This window comes from Saccopteryx bilineata, chromosome 5 (assembly GCF_036850765.1).
Source record: "Saccopteryx bilineata isolate mSacBil1 chromosome 5, mSacBil1_pri_phased_curated, whole genome shotgun sequence".
Lineage (NCBI taxonomy): Eukaryota > Metazoa > Chordata > Mammalia > Chiroptera > Emballonuridae > Saccopteryx > Saccopteryx bilineata.
Genome location: NC_089494.1, coordinates 146,461,172 through 146,473,942, shown reverse-complemented (window position 1 = coordinate 146,473,942; position 12,771 = coordinate 146,461,172). Strand labels below are relative to the sequence as shown.

The window sequence follows — 12,771 nt, the reverse complement described above, 5'->3', positions numbered from 1 at the left end:
TAAAATCTATTCTGCTACTCTGTGTCTTTTTATTTGTGAGTTTAATCCATTTATACTTAGTGTAATTGTTGATACTTGAGGGTTTCCTATTGCCACTTTATATATTGCTTTCTGATAGTTTTGAATCTTGTTTGGTTCTTCTCTTTTGTTTTTTTATCATTTGTTTTTGGTTGGTTGTATTCCATACTTCTTTTCTCTGTTACTTCTTTTTTTTTTTTTTTTTTTGCAGATATAGAATATTTTTTTCTTTTTCTTTTATTTTTTTTATTTTTATTTTTGTATTTTTCTGAAGCTGGAAACAGGAAGAGACAGTCCGACAGACTCCCGCATGCACCTGACCAGAATCGACCTGGCATGCCCACCAGGGGGCAATGCTCTGCTCTTCCTGGGTGTCGCTCTGTGGCGACCAGAGCCACTCCAGCACCTGGGGAAGAGGCCAAGGAGCCATCCCCAGTGCCCGGGCCATCTTTGCTCCAATGGAGCCTCACTGCAGGAGGGGAAGAGAGAGACAGAGAGGAAGGAGAGGGGGAGGGGTGGAGAAGCAGATGGGTGCTTCTCCTGTGTGCCCTGGCCGGGAATCAAACCTGGGACTTCTGCACACCAGGCCGACGCTCTACCACTGAGCCAACCGGCCAGGGCTCTGTTACTTCTTTTTATAATTCATGTGTTTCCGAGGTGATTTTTTCAGGGGTGGTTACCGTTAAGTAATAGAAAGGATACATATCATGTTCATTGTAGTACATTATCTCATGAGTGCTTCTGCATTCCATCCTCCTTTGCTACTGTTAATCTTTGTCCTCTCCCCTTTTTTTATTTTTCTTGTCACAGATTAATCTTGTTTTTATTGTGATCTTGATGGAGCTTTTACTTGTAGTTTTGTTTTGTTTTGTTCTTTATATCTGGTAGAAAAACCCCATTTAGTATTTCCTGAAGTGGAGTTTTTCTGATGATAAATTCCCTCATCTTTTTGATATCTATGAATGTTTTTATTTCTCCTTCATATTTGAAGGATATCTTTGATGGATATAGTATTCTTGTCTGGAAGTTCATCTCTTTCAGAACTTTAAATATTGGGATCCACTCTGTTCTAGCTTGTAGAGTTTCTGCTGAGAAATCTGATGATAATCTAAGGGGCTTTCCTTTATATGTTGTATTCTTTTCCCTATCTGCCTTGAAAATTTTTTCTTTGTCATTGATTTGTGCTAATTTTATTATGATGTGCCTTGGAGTAGTTTTGTTAGGGTTAAAATAACTTGATGTTCTGTTTGCTTCTTGAATTCAAGGCTCTAATTCTTTCCATAGGCTTGGGAAGTTTTTGTCTATTATTTGTTTGAATATGTTCTCCATTCCATTTTCTCTCTCTTCTCCTTCTAATATACCCATTACTCTTATGTTGCTCTTTCTAATGGAGTTAGACAATTCCTGTAAAGCTTTCTCATTATTTTTTAAGTCGTGAGTCTCTCTCCTCTTCTCTCTGTAGTATCTTTAGTTGCCTGTGTTCTATGTCACTAACTCTCTCCTCGATCTGGCCTGTTCTATTAGCTAAGCTTGTTACCTCATTTTTCAGTTCATGAATTGAGTTTTTTACCTTTCCTTGATTCATTTTCATAGTTTCAATTTCTTTAGTGATGTATTCTTTCTGTTTATTGAATTGTTTTTTGAGCTTCCTAAATTGCCTTTCTATGCTTTCTTGTATTTCCCTGAGTATTTTTAGGACTTCAATTTTAAATTCTTTGTCATTTAACTCCAAGGTTTCCAAGCAATTGACATTTTTTTTCTATAGATTTTTCCTCATCTATCTGAGCTACATCTCTGTCTTTTGTATCTATGATATTTGATTTCTATTTTTTAATGGCATTTGATTGCTGTTTTGTTAATAACACTAATAAGAGTTTAAAAATTAAAATTTTTTGAGAAAACGGTGAGAAAATGAAAATTCTGTTGTGCTAAATGGAACAAGAACTATATATAATGGAGAGCATGAATTGGGTGGAAATGACAAATAGATTAAAAAATGAGGTAAAAAGCACACAAAATGCCACTTGGAAAAAATTTAAATTAAGAATAAAATAATTTTTTTTTGTAAATGATCAAATGAGAGAAAAAGTGAAAGAGAAAATAAGAAACAAGAAGAGAGAGAGAGAAAAATAAGAGTTATGGTTTTTGGAATGTAACCCTCATAGAAAAAGCAAAAATAAAAAATGTAAAACCTATGGGTAATGAAGCTCAAAATGAAAAGGAAGGAATAAAATGGAAAGAGGATAAAATGACCAAGGTGGAGACAAAAGATGAAAGGTACTAGAAAAAACTGGAAAAAGTTATAAAGAATGTGATTTTTTTCTTGGTTTTGAGAGGTTATCTTTTCTTTTTTCTATTTTCTTTTTCTTTTTGGCACTTTACCCCAGGTTTTGTCCCCGTGGCACTCTTAAGTAGAGATTTACAGTTGATGTGTCTCTATGGTGATGGCATAGCTAGGCCTCAGTCCCATGATAGGCAGGGCTTGTTAGGGTTTGCAGGCTCTGACAATTTGAGAGTCAATTTTCCCAGTTCCTCTCCCCAAATCTCTCCTTCTTGCGCAAGCAGCCTTGGGACCCAGCTGTGAAGTTGTTCCAGCCACTGCTTGGAGAGCAAGAGGCTCTAAGAGCTGCCAAATCCCCCCTCTAGCCCCATTCAAAGCACAGTTCTGGGTAAGGTTTTACCAGCCAGAGCCACCACTGTAAGCAGACAGGGCTGGGAGCCGATTGCTTTTCAGGTGTTTTTCTGTGAGCCTCTGGGCATGTCTAGTATGCCTCACTGCTCTGAGGGTCTACTCTCCCCAGGTTTCTTGCAGTTTGTAACCTGTATCAGCTGGTGGGAAGATGCCCCAGCCACTGCCTGCAGAACAAGAAGTCCTAAAAGCTGCCAAGTCCCTCCTCCAGGTCCGCTCAAAGCACAGTTCTGGGTAAGGCTTTGTCAACCAGAGCCACCAGCGAAAGTAGGCAGGGCAGTGAGCTGACTTCTGCCCAGGCTCCTTTCTAAGGTTCCCTGGTATGTCTAGTTAAATTTGCCTCAGTGCTTCATGGGTCTTCTCTCCCCAGATTTCTCCGTTATTGGGAAGCCTACAGCCCAGCCCAACCAACTTCCACAGTGTTCTCTGAGATCTTCTCTATAGGAATGTGCTTTGTAACCTGCATTGGCTGGCAGGAAGTTGCCCCAGCTACTACCTGTAGAGCAAGAGACCCTAAGAACTGCCAAGTCCCTTCTCCAGGTCCACTCAAAGCACAGCTCTGGGTAAGAAGGCTTTGTCAACAAGAGCCACCAGTGTAAGCAGGCAGACTGTGGGTTAGGCTCCTTTCTAAGGGTTCCAGGGTATGTCTAGTTTGCCTCAGCATTCCGCGGGTCTGATCTCCAGAAGCTTCTCCCTTGTGCCGTTTGGTAGCCTACAGGAAACTGCTTGTACGCTTTCTATCCTGTATAAGGCTGGTGGAGGTGCCTTGCCCAGACAGGTCCAGGCCTAGGGAACCCAGCTTTCTATCCTGTATAAGGCTGGTGGAGGTGCCTTGCCCAGACAGGTCCAGACCTAGGGAACCCGGCTCTTGATCACTTCCCACACTGTTGGTCAGGGAGCCAGGATTACACAGGAACTCTGGCTACAGCCCATGCAGAAGTCTGCTGCTGACAGTCTCTGGCCCAGCCCCTTCATCTGCAAATGCACGTGCCCATACCAGACGCGCCAGGTGGAACCATTCGCACACTGCCTGCAATCACAGACCAGGCGTGAACAAAGCCCAAAGCCTCTTTGGTGTCAGTCTCTGTAGGCAACCCTCTTGACCACATCTGCTGAGGTCTGCTGCTTGCGCTAGCTTTGCGTCCACAATCTCAGGCTGAGTTGCTGGTGCACTCTCTCCTCAGCTTGGAACATTTGCCCTAGCCCAGCTTCTTCCCTCTCCCCTAGCCCTCCCTTCCTCTCAGTTCCAAGTGAAAGCAGTCCTTCCTCAGGTCAGTGAGGAAAGTGGAGTACTCCATTCTCCATCTTATTTCCTTCAGAGTGGATTATATATTCAGCTACCTTTTTGCCCAATCTTACCTTTGTTTGATGTATGTGAATTTCAGACGCTCCTGTGATTTTCTGTCTCTAGTTGTTTAATTTGTTGAAATTTCAGGGAGAGATATCGGGAGCACCCCTCATGGTGCCATTTCTCTAACATTACTCCAGCATTTCTAATGATGCAGATTTGTGGTGCTAAATGTTTACATTTTATTAATAATCTGAAATGTCTGTTTTGCCTTTTATTTTAGAAGAATAGTTTTCACTGGATATACAATGCTGAGTTTACAATTTTTTTCTTCTCTAGCACTTAATCTTGTCCCATTGTTTAGCCTCTGATGCTAATTATGAGAAGTTAGCAATAAATTTTAAAATAATTGTTCTCATGCTGCTTCAATAATTTCCCTTTTCTTTTTACTTTAGCTGTTTGATTATGATGTGTCTGACTTGATGTTTATTCTGTCTGAGGCTGGGTAAACTCAAATATATAAATTAACATCTCATCAAATTTGGGAATTTGTTGGCTATTATTTTTTCAGTTTGGGTAGTTTCTTTTAACATATCCTTAAGTTCAGAGAGTCTTTCCTCATATGTCATGTTCAGTCTACTAATGAGCCTATGAAAGACATTTTTGATTTCTGTTACAGTGTTTTTGATCTCTAGTATTTTTTTTAAGTCTTAGAATCTCCATCTCTCTGCTTGCATTTTCCATCCGTTTTTGCATATTGTTTAGTTTTCCATTACATTAGATTACATAAACATTAATCACAGTTGTTTTTAAATTCAGTAAAATAATTCTAATATTTCTGCCATATCTGATTCTGGTTCTGATGCTTGTTCAATCTCTTCAAGCTGTCTGTGTGTGTTTTTTTTGTGTGTGTGTGTGTGTGTTGGTTTGTTTTGTGTGTGTGTGTGTGTGTGTGTGTGTGCATGCGCGCACGCCTTTTAGTATGCCTTTAATTTCCCTCTGATAGCCAAATATGATGTACTGGGTAAAAAAAATATCAGTAATGAAGCTGTTAGTAATGTGGTGGTAAGGAAGGAGAAAGGGGAAGCATGTCATACTCCTATAATTTGGTGTCAGTCTTTTAGTAAGCCTGTGCCTTAAGCTGTAAAAATTATAAGTGCTTCTTTATCTATCTATCTATCTATCATCTATTATCTATCATCTATCATTATTTTTTCCCTAGATGGTACAGAATGGCTAGCAAAGATGAGTTAGGTATTTCCCTCCCCCAGGTTGGTTCAGCTCTGATAAAATTTCAATAAATTAGGCTCTGATAAAATAGTTTTTCTCGAGGGCTGGCCCCTTTTAAGAAGAACAAAGTTTTCTGGTATATTTCAAATGGTTACATTCCCCACCCCTACCAGAAGTCCAGAGGGATTTTTCTTTCACTGTCACTATGAGAACCTGGTAGCGCTCCTGGAGATAAAACTCACATCAGTGAAAGTCTTCCCCTCATATTTGGGTCTCCTTAGAATTTTTAATTCTTAGACTTGTCCACACTGAGCCTTCAGCAATTTTAGACTGACTGAAGGAGGTAACCAAAATTAGATTGGTAGGAGTTTAGATGTTATTTCAAGTATGATTGGAAGTCTTTGGAAGGTTAAATAAGGAGTGATTGGATCTGATTTACAATTTAAAAATATTTTTTCCTAATTTGTGAAGACAGGAATATGATACAGTGGGTAGGACAAATGTAGAAGTTAGGAAACCAACAAGGAGGCTCTTTCAGTTTTCCAAATGAGTGTTGATAACTGAGTGCCATTATACAGCTAGATTCTATCCTGGAGCAGCTTAGAATATTTCCAAAAGCAGAAAGGACAAATTGTATGTATTCAGTGGCCTCTGAAGGCAATATGTCATTTATACTTTACTTTCAGTTTCTGGAATAAATATTGCATGCCAGAAAGCAATGGCTTTATATTAAGCCTTATTTTCATCAACTTTATAGTCCATCCCAAATAATTATTTGTCACTTCCTGAAATTATATCATATTTCCCAATTCTGTACTTCTACACATGACATTTCTTCCTGTTGGAAATGTATTCCTTATACATTTAAATATTTATTTTTGAGATCTTATTCAAATGCTACTGAGGACAGTTTTCTATTTTCTCCTCACCTCTGATGCAATTTTATTATATTTTTCAAGGTGTAAGCTATATGCTAGTGTGCACTGTAACTGCTATTTTGTAATGTCAAGTACAATAAAAACCTAATAAGTTATCTTAATTGCTTGGTACATTGGAAATTCACAATTTCATGGGTGCTGGCAAAAGACACAAGACTCCTAAGTCAGAGAGACAAAGGATTTTAATGCTTATGCCATAAAAGGCAATATGAGCTTTATGTTTTATTAGTTGTTCTTGCCCCACAAGTTCTATAAGAATAACACAGAAAAGCCCAGGAGAATTCTGTATAGTCAGAGACTTTGTGTCACACTTGAGGAACAAAAAACTTAGGAAATCTGAATATTTTATAATGCAACACAAATAAGTCTTCTAGATTTTTCTCTAGAGGGAGACATATTTTACACTGAACGATCAGCAAACCTGCCCTTTACACTCTGTCTTCCAAGATATGCATTCCATCAACATCTTTAAAGATAGCCTGGAATATAAAGGCAGTTTGCACTTCTGTTCCTAAGACATACAAAATCATAAGAGACCAATGGAGAATAGTCTCCAAATGCCATTACTACAAGGATCCAGTTCCTAAATGTCTGATATTTAGGCCACCCAGTCTATGATATATTTTTTATATAGACCAAACTTATTGAGATATATGCTTATGTCACCTATATTTTAAACAAGTGCCTCTGCATCTAGGTACTCAAGAAAATATGTATTAAGCAAAAGAAATACCTGACTATATTGCTTCTTCCTGCTGATTGCATCTATCCAAATCTTACTAATATGTATTAATACCGATTTTATATATTTATTTAAACAAAAACATTTTAAAATGTGTTTAATGTTTATAATGATGTTAGTTCAATTTTTTTTAGAGAGCACAGATTGGGGGAAATGAACTTGTCAGGTATTTTCTAAAATGTTATAGATTTAAAGGTATGAGAGATAACACAAAGAGGTTTACCTTAATCGGAATTAAGGAAATCTTGGAAAAGGCAGTTCAGAAAATGTGTCCTGGCTAAGTATCAACTTGTCAGCTTGCACAGGGAAGAGATTCTTGAGCCAGACAGCAAGCACGTACAGTGGCTCCAAAAGAGAAACCCCAAATTCCAAGGTTCTCAGTCATAACAATCAAGTAAGCTATGATACTTAGTTCTGCAGTATTTCTGAGGGGAGCACCACTGCTGTTTTCTACAGGAAAATTCTTCATGGTTAGGAGTTTCCTAATGAATTTCAGGACGTCTAACATCTCTCACTCTCAGGTCTTTTGTGTGAGCAAAACTCTCCAGGTACTATTTGCTATATATATTTGTAAAAATATACCCTGTAGCAAAACAAAATAAAACAAAACAATCTGCCCTAAAGAAATGATATAGTTCCTTATTGAGAACTACTGGGTGAGGTGTAAAGGTCACACACTAATATACTGTGTGTCAATATAAAGATAAAATCTGATGCTTTACTGTGTCAGTGACTGAAATTGTGGACACAGGCTCTTTGAGGCAAATCCTACAGATAAGTATTAAAATTCTATTTAGATGCAATCTTCCCCATATAACTAATAAATTTTCTATATCTTGTTTATACTTTTGTGTGTGTGTGTGTGTGTGTGTGTGTGACAGAGACAGAGAGAGGGACAGATAGGGACAGACAGACTGGAAGGGAGAGAGATGAGAAGCATCAGTTCTTCTTTGCAGCACCATAGTTGTTCGTTGATTGCTTTCTCATATGTGCCTTGACTGGGGGGCTACAGCAGACCAAGTGAACCTTTGCTCAAGCCAGTGACCTTGGGCTCAAACTGGTGAGCCTTGCTCAAACCAGATGAGCCCGTGCTGAAGCTGCTGACCTTGGGGTTTCAAACCTGGCTCCTTCACGTCCCAATCTGATGTTCTATCCACTGTGCCACTGCCTGGTCAGGTTTGTTTATACTTTCTTTTTTTTTTTTTTTTTTTGCTTTGTAGATAGACTGTAATTTATTTTTATTTTTTCCCCTCCCCCTCCCCCTTTCTCTCTCCCATTCCCCCCTCCCCCCGTAACCACCACACCCTTATCAATGTCTCTCAGTTTCACTTTTATGTCCCACCTACGTATGGAATAATGCAGTTCCTGGTTTTTTCTGATTTACTTATTTCGCTTCGTATCATGTTATCAAGATCCCACCATTTTGCTGTAAATGTTCTGATGTCATCATTTCTTATGGCTGAGTAGTATTCCATAGTGTATATGTGCCACATCTTCTTTATCCAGTCATCTATTGACGGGCTTTTTGGTTGTTTCCATGTCCTGGCCACTGTGAACAATGCTGCAATAAACATGGGGCTTGTTTATACTTTCTTAATCCAGCACCTTTTATTCACTTGTTTAAAATGATTGTTGGGCTGTCATGGTGTGCCAGATATAGTTTTGGTTATTAGATAAGAAAATGCTTCTGGTTTATAAAGTTTGCATTCTATTAGGAGGAGATACATAATAAAAGTATGCAATTAAAATGAGTAATCTCATATGGTATCAACTCCTTGGAGAATACAGGGCTGAAAATTGCCATGAGGAGGGGTAAGGAGAGGTTTCCTTTGATTCATAGCAATTCAGGGAAGTTGCCATAGGATGGCATAATTAAATGGATATAAAAAAGATAATAGGAGGTTAGGCCTAGGAAGAGTTGATGGGAATATGTTTCACAGGGAGGGAAGAGCAAAGGTGCTGAAGAGAAAAAATAGTGTATGTGTTTTGTACTAATTAATTATAGGATACTACCTCATGGCATCTTTTATGATCACAATAGTAACGGTTATCCTTTATCCTGTCCTTTACAGGGACTTCACATTCATTAGCTCATTTAATCCTCACAACGATCTGAGACGCATATGTAGTTACTAATTTAGAGATGTGACAACTCTGTCTTTGAGAGGTTCAGTCACTCAACAATTTGGATATAAATGCATGTCATGTTGTCTAGTTATACCTGTTTCTGACTTATTAATTTATTTTGTTTCTCTCTTGCCTTCCTAGATAGATCTTAGGTTTTATTTAAAAAAATAATGTATTTGTCAGCTTGGAATAACATAACAAAATACTGTTACTGGAACATGCTAGGATTCATGTTTCCCATCACCCTTTCAGCCAGTTTATGAGAGACAGGGACCAAGTAGGTATAAGAGTGTCTTTAATTCAAATTGCAGCAACTTGAGAAGGCTAGGGTCTAAAAACTGTATTAACAGTGCCCTGATGATGACTGTTTTTATAGGGTTTCCAGGGCTGTTAGTAATGGTGTTAGAGGCAAAAGTCCATGCAGTTAGTCATGTGACAATGTGCAGGAGGTGAGGGTTCAGGTGGCAGGCATGGCTTCCCCACAAGTTCTTCTGATGACAACACAGGCCCAATTAGCATGGTCCTCCCTGGTCTTTTTGGTAAATCTTCAAGAGAGCCAGGACCTGATGCCTCTGAGACCATCTGCCTCTGGGAATTGTCTGCATAAAAGATTCCTTGTTTTCATAGGAGACAAAGAAAAGATTTAAGATGTGTAAACTAAGTTTCTAATTAATTTATAGGCCTTAACTTTTCACAGAACATCCTGTGACTAAGCTTTTTCAAACAACTATTGTGATTTAAACTTTTCTAATCTTCAGATCAGGCCCCAAGTAAACTTTCCCACTTTTCACTGCATTTCAAAGGCCAGGGAGCCATTAAGAGAGAATAACAAACACATTAACTATTTCCTAACCCTTACATATCTCCTATTTATTACAGCTAAAAAACGACTATAATTGAAGCCAAATTTCTAACTTTTGGGCTCCCTATCAACACTATCGACTGAGTGGCTTCAAGGAGAGAAACTTATGGCTGGAAGTCCAGGCTCAAGACGATAGCTGATTGGTTCCTGTGAGAAACTTTTTCACTGTGTCCTCAACATGGTGGGGAAAGAGAGAGCTCTGGTCTCTCTTCCTCTTCTTAGAAAGACATCAATCCCAACATGGGACACCACAGTTATAATCTCATCTAGGCCTAATGAATGCCTCTCCTCTAAGTACCATTATATTGTAAGTTAGGGTTTCACCAGATGAATTTTGGGGGGACACATTCAGTTCATACTATATGGGAACCGTGTATTGTATACATTGGGCACCCTCTAAAATACTAATCAACAAAAGAGTAAAACAATATTACTAGAAAGAAAACTAACCTATTTTGCCTAATTCCAACTTGTCTTGTAGATTTCAGTGTAGCTGCTGGCTTTCCAGGACATCAGGGGTTAGCTGTGTCTCCAAAATGCTTTCCTAATATCTTACTTAGCCATTAGTGATTTCTTGTCTTTTCTCCCTGACTTTGTAAGGTCTTTGAAAACAATGACCATTTTATTCCTAGTGGGGGTACTGTACCTTGAACACAGCAGCTCAATAATGATTTCATTAAATTGATCTATCATCCTTGGCATAGTAAAAGCTTTCTATATCTTAATTTTCTCATCTATAACATATAGATAATCTATTTCATTTGGTTAAAAGAATTCTGTGAACTGACGGCTATGGAAGGATTGTTGTGGAAGACGTCCAAACCTGTATGATTTTTTATGAGTTTATTTGAGCCAAGCTGATGGCAATTGCCAGGAGGCAAAATTTCAAGAGATTGAGAAAATGCTCCAGAAAATGGCTCTTTCACTACTTATTATATACATTAGAATCAAAGGGGAAGACGTAAGGAGTTACGTGAAATCCATTGGTGATAGATTAAGGAGGCAGGAGAAAGCAATTTAGTGAAATCTCTGACATTGGACGAAAAGTAAAACAAATAGGTACATAATTCTTTTACATAGATGGGTATAGGGTAGTTAGCAGTAAACAAATAAATATGATAATAATAAGGGGATTTGTGGTCTTTGCTCTGGTACAGTGGTTGTGTCGAGGGGTTCAGAGAAAAAGAAAATTAATTTGATATTCCAAATGTATGTTATCAGGTATGTTATCTTAGGTATAAAAAGACAACAGACAGGCTAAAGTAAAGATTGAATCTTTGTTTGGGAAATATACTGCCCTGCCAAATGACTACTTGCCATGAACTGCTTTTAGTTACAAAGTTTTCATTTCAGACCATCCTGTGTGGTTACTTTCTGTCTCTGAGTTTGTAAGGCTATACCACGCAAACCTTCTCTGAGCTTGGCAGGTTTAGTATGTGGCCTCTTTTTCATCATATTTCTTTTTTTCCCCCTTGTCTCCTCATCCACCATTTATTTGTTCTCTTTTAAAGTTCTTCACTTTACTTGCAACATACCTATGATTTAGCTATCTATAAAGGTTAAGTAAACTGGAGTAGGTGATTTCAAAATGGATCTATATTTCTAAAATAATGGGTGTAGTTCTTTAAATGCCAAGACTAAAACAGCATGATGATTGTTTTGTCTGACAGTGACCTTTATCACACTAAAGATATCAGCAATAGATTTTTTCTGGTTCTCCTGTAAAAGGTTTATAATAGCACTACATTAAGTTCTTTGATATGTCTAAATTACATTAGTGATAGGTTAAAAACATAGAGGAACAATTTTCAACCAGAAAATGAGGCCACATTTTCTGGCACACATAAACATTTATCAGGGTAGTGGGACAAAACATTAGAAATTATGACTATTCTGGAAAATCTAAGGAGGTATGCACATGGGTCTAGGTAATTTTAAGGTACATTATTATTTTTATCAGAAGTTATTTATTTTACAAAGCTCCTTGAAGATAATGAAATTTATTTATAAATATATACAAATAATATAGATATAAATAGATTTAACTAAAAATGAGAAGACGTATAAGGAGTACCTGATCATTGTATTTTTATTTTTAATTAATTTTATGTTTATCAACATAATATATGCACTTGATATTAAAATGCCAAGCTTGCCGTAAATGGCAGGAGTCTGCCATCCTAATCCTTCTCAGCCTTTAATCTCTTTCTACAAAGGCAATAACTTTCTACAAAGTCTTGCTGTTTCTTTTAACATTTACATCTATATTGTTAAACAATGTGCAAATGTTATTTCTTGATTGTTGGTTTTAGACTTTGATGCCTTCCTGTTATGGTGACTGATAATGTGCTTCTCTTAGACCACTTCACTCATTGGCCACCACCACTATCATCCTGGTGTAGTTATATTCCAGTTTTTATTTACACCAATAATCAGTGCTTGCATTATCGTTATTATGTGACTACTGTTGATGATTTTCTTTCTGGCACAACCTCTTTTTTCTTTTTTCCTGGAATTAACAGAAGCTTTGTTTTTTTAAATAAAATTTTGCTTAGTATTTTCTTTACTCATTTTGATTTTCTACCAAATACTCAATAGACCAATAATTTTCCAAATATTCAAACACATCAATTAACCCACACTTTCTGTTTCCCTAGAAGCCTCCTGCTGTAACCCTCTGCCCCGCACCTGCCTGGATAGACTGCCCTTGAAGTGAGCTGCACAGCTTTCATCCTGGGACCTCACATAGTCTAGCCCCCAGTGTTAGAAAGACTATGTCTTGAATCCCATGTCTTCCTCGCTTGGTTTTCTTCCTTGTTATTCTATAACACATTTGATTGGAGGTTTCTAAGGAAAAGAACAATGATAAATGTTTGG

The 12,771-nt window shown here is 37.7% G+C and overlaps 1 pseudogene; it reads left to right on the top strand.

Moving 5' to 3' along the window:
- The first annotated feature begins 2,858 nt into the window (after window positions 1-2,858).
- Window positions 2,859-12,771, top strand: part of LOC136306564 (protein SPO16 homolog pseudogene) — a 32,199-nt pseudogene continuing 22,286 nt past the window's right edge.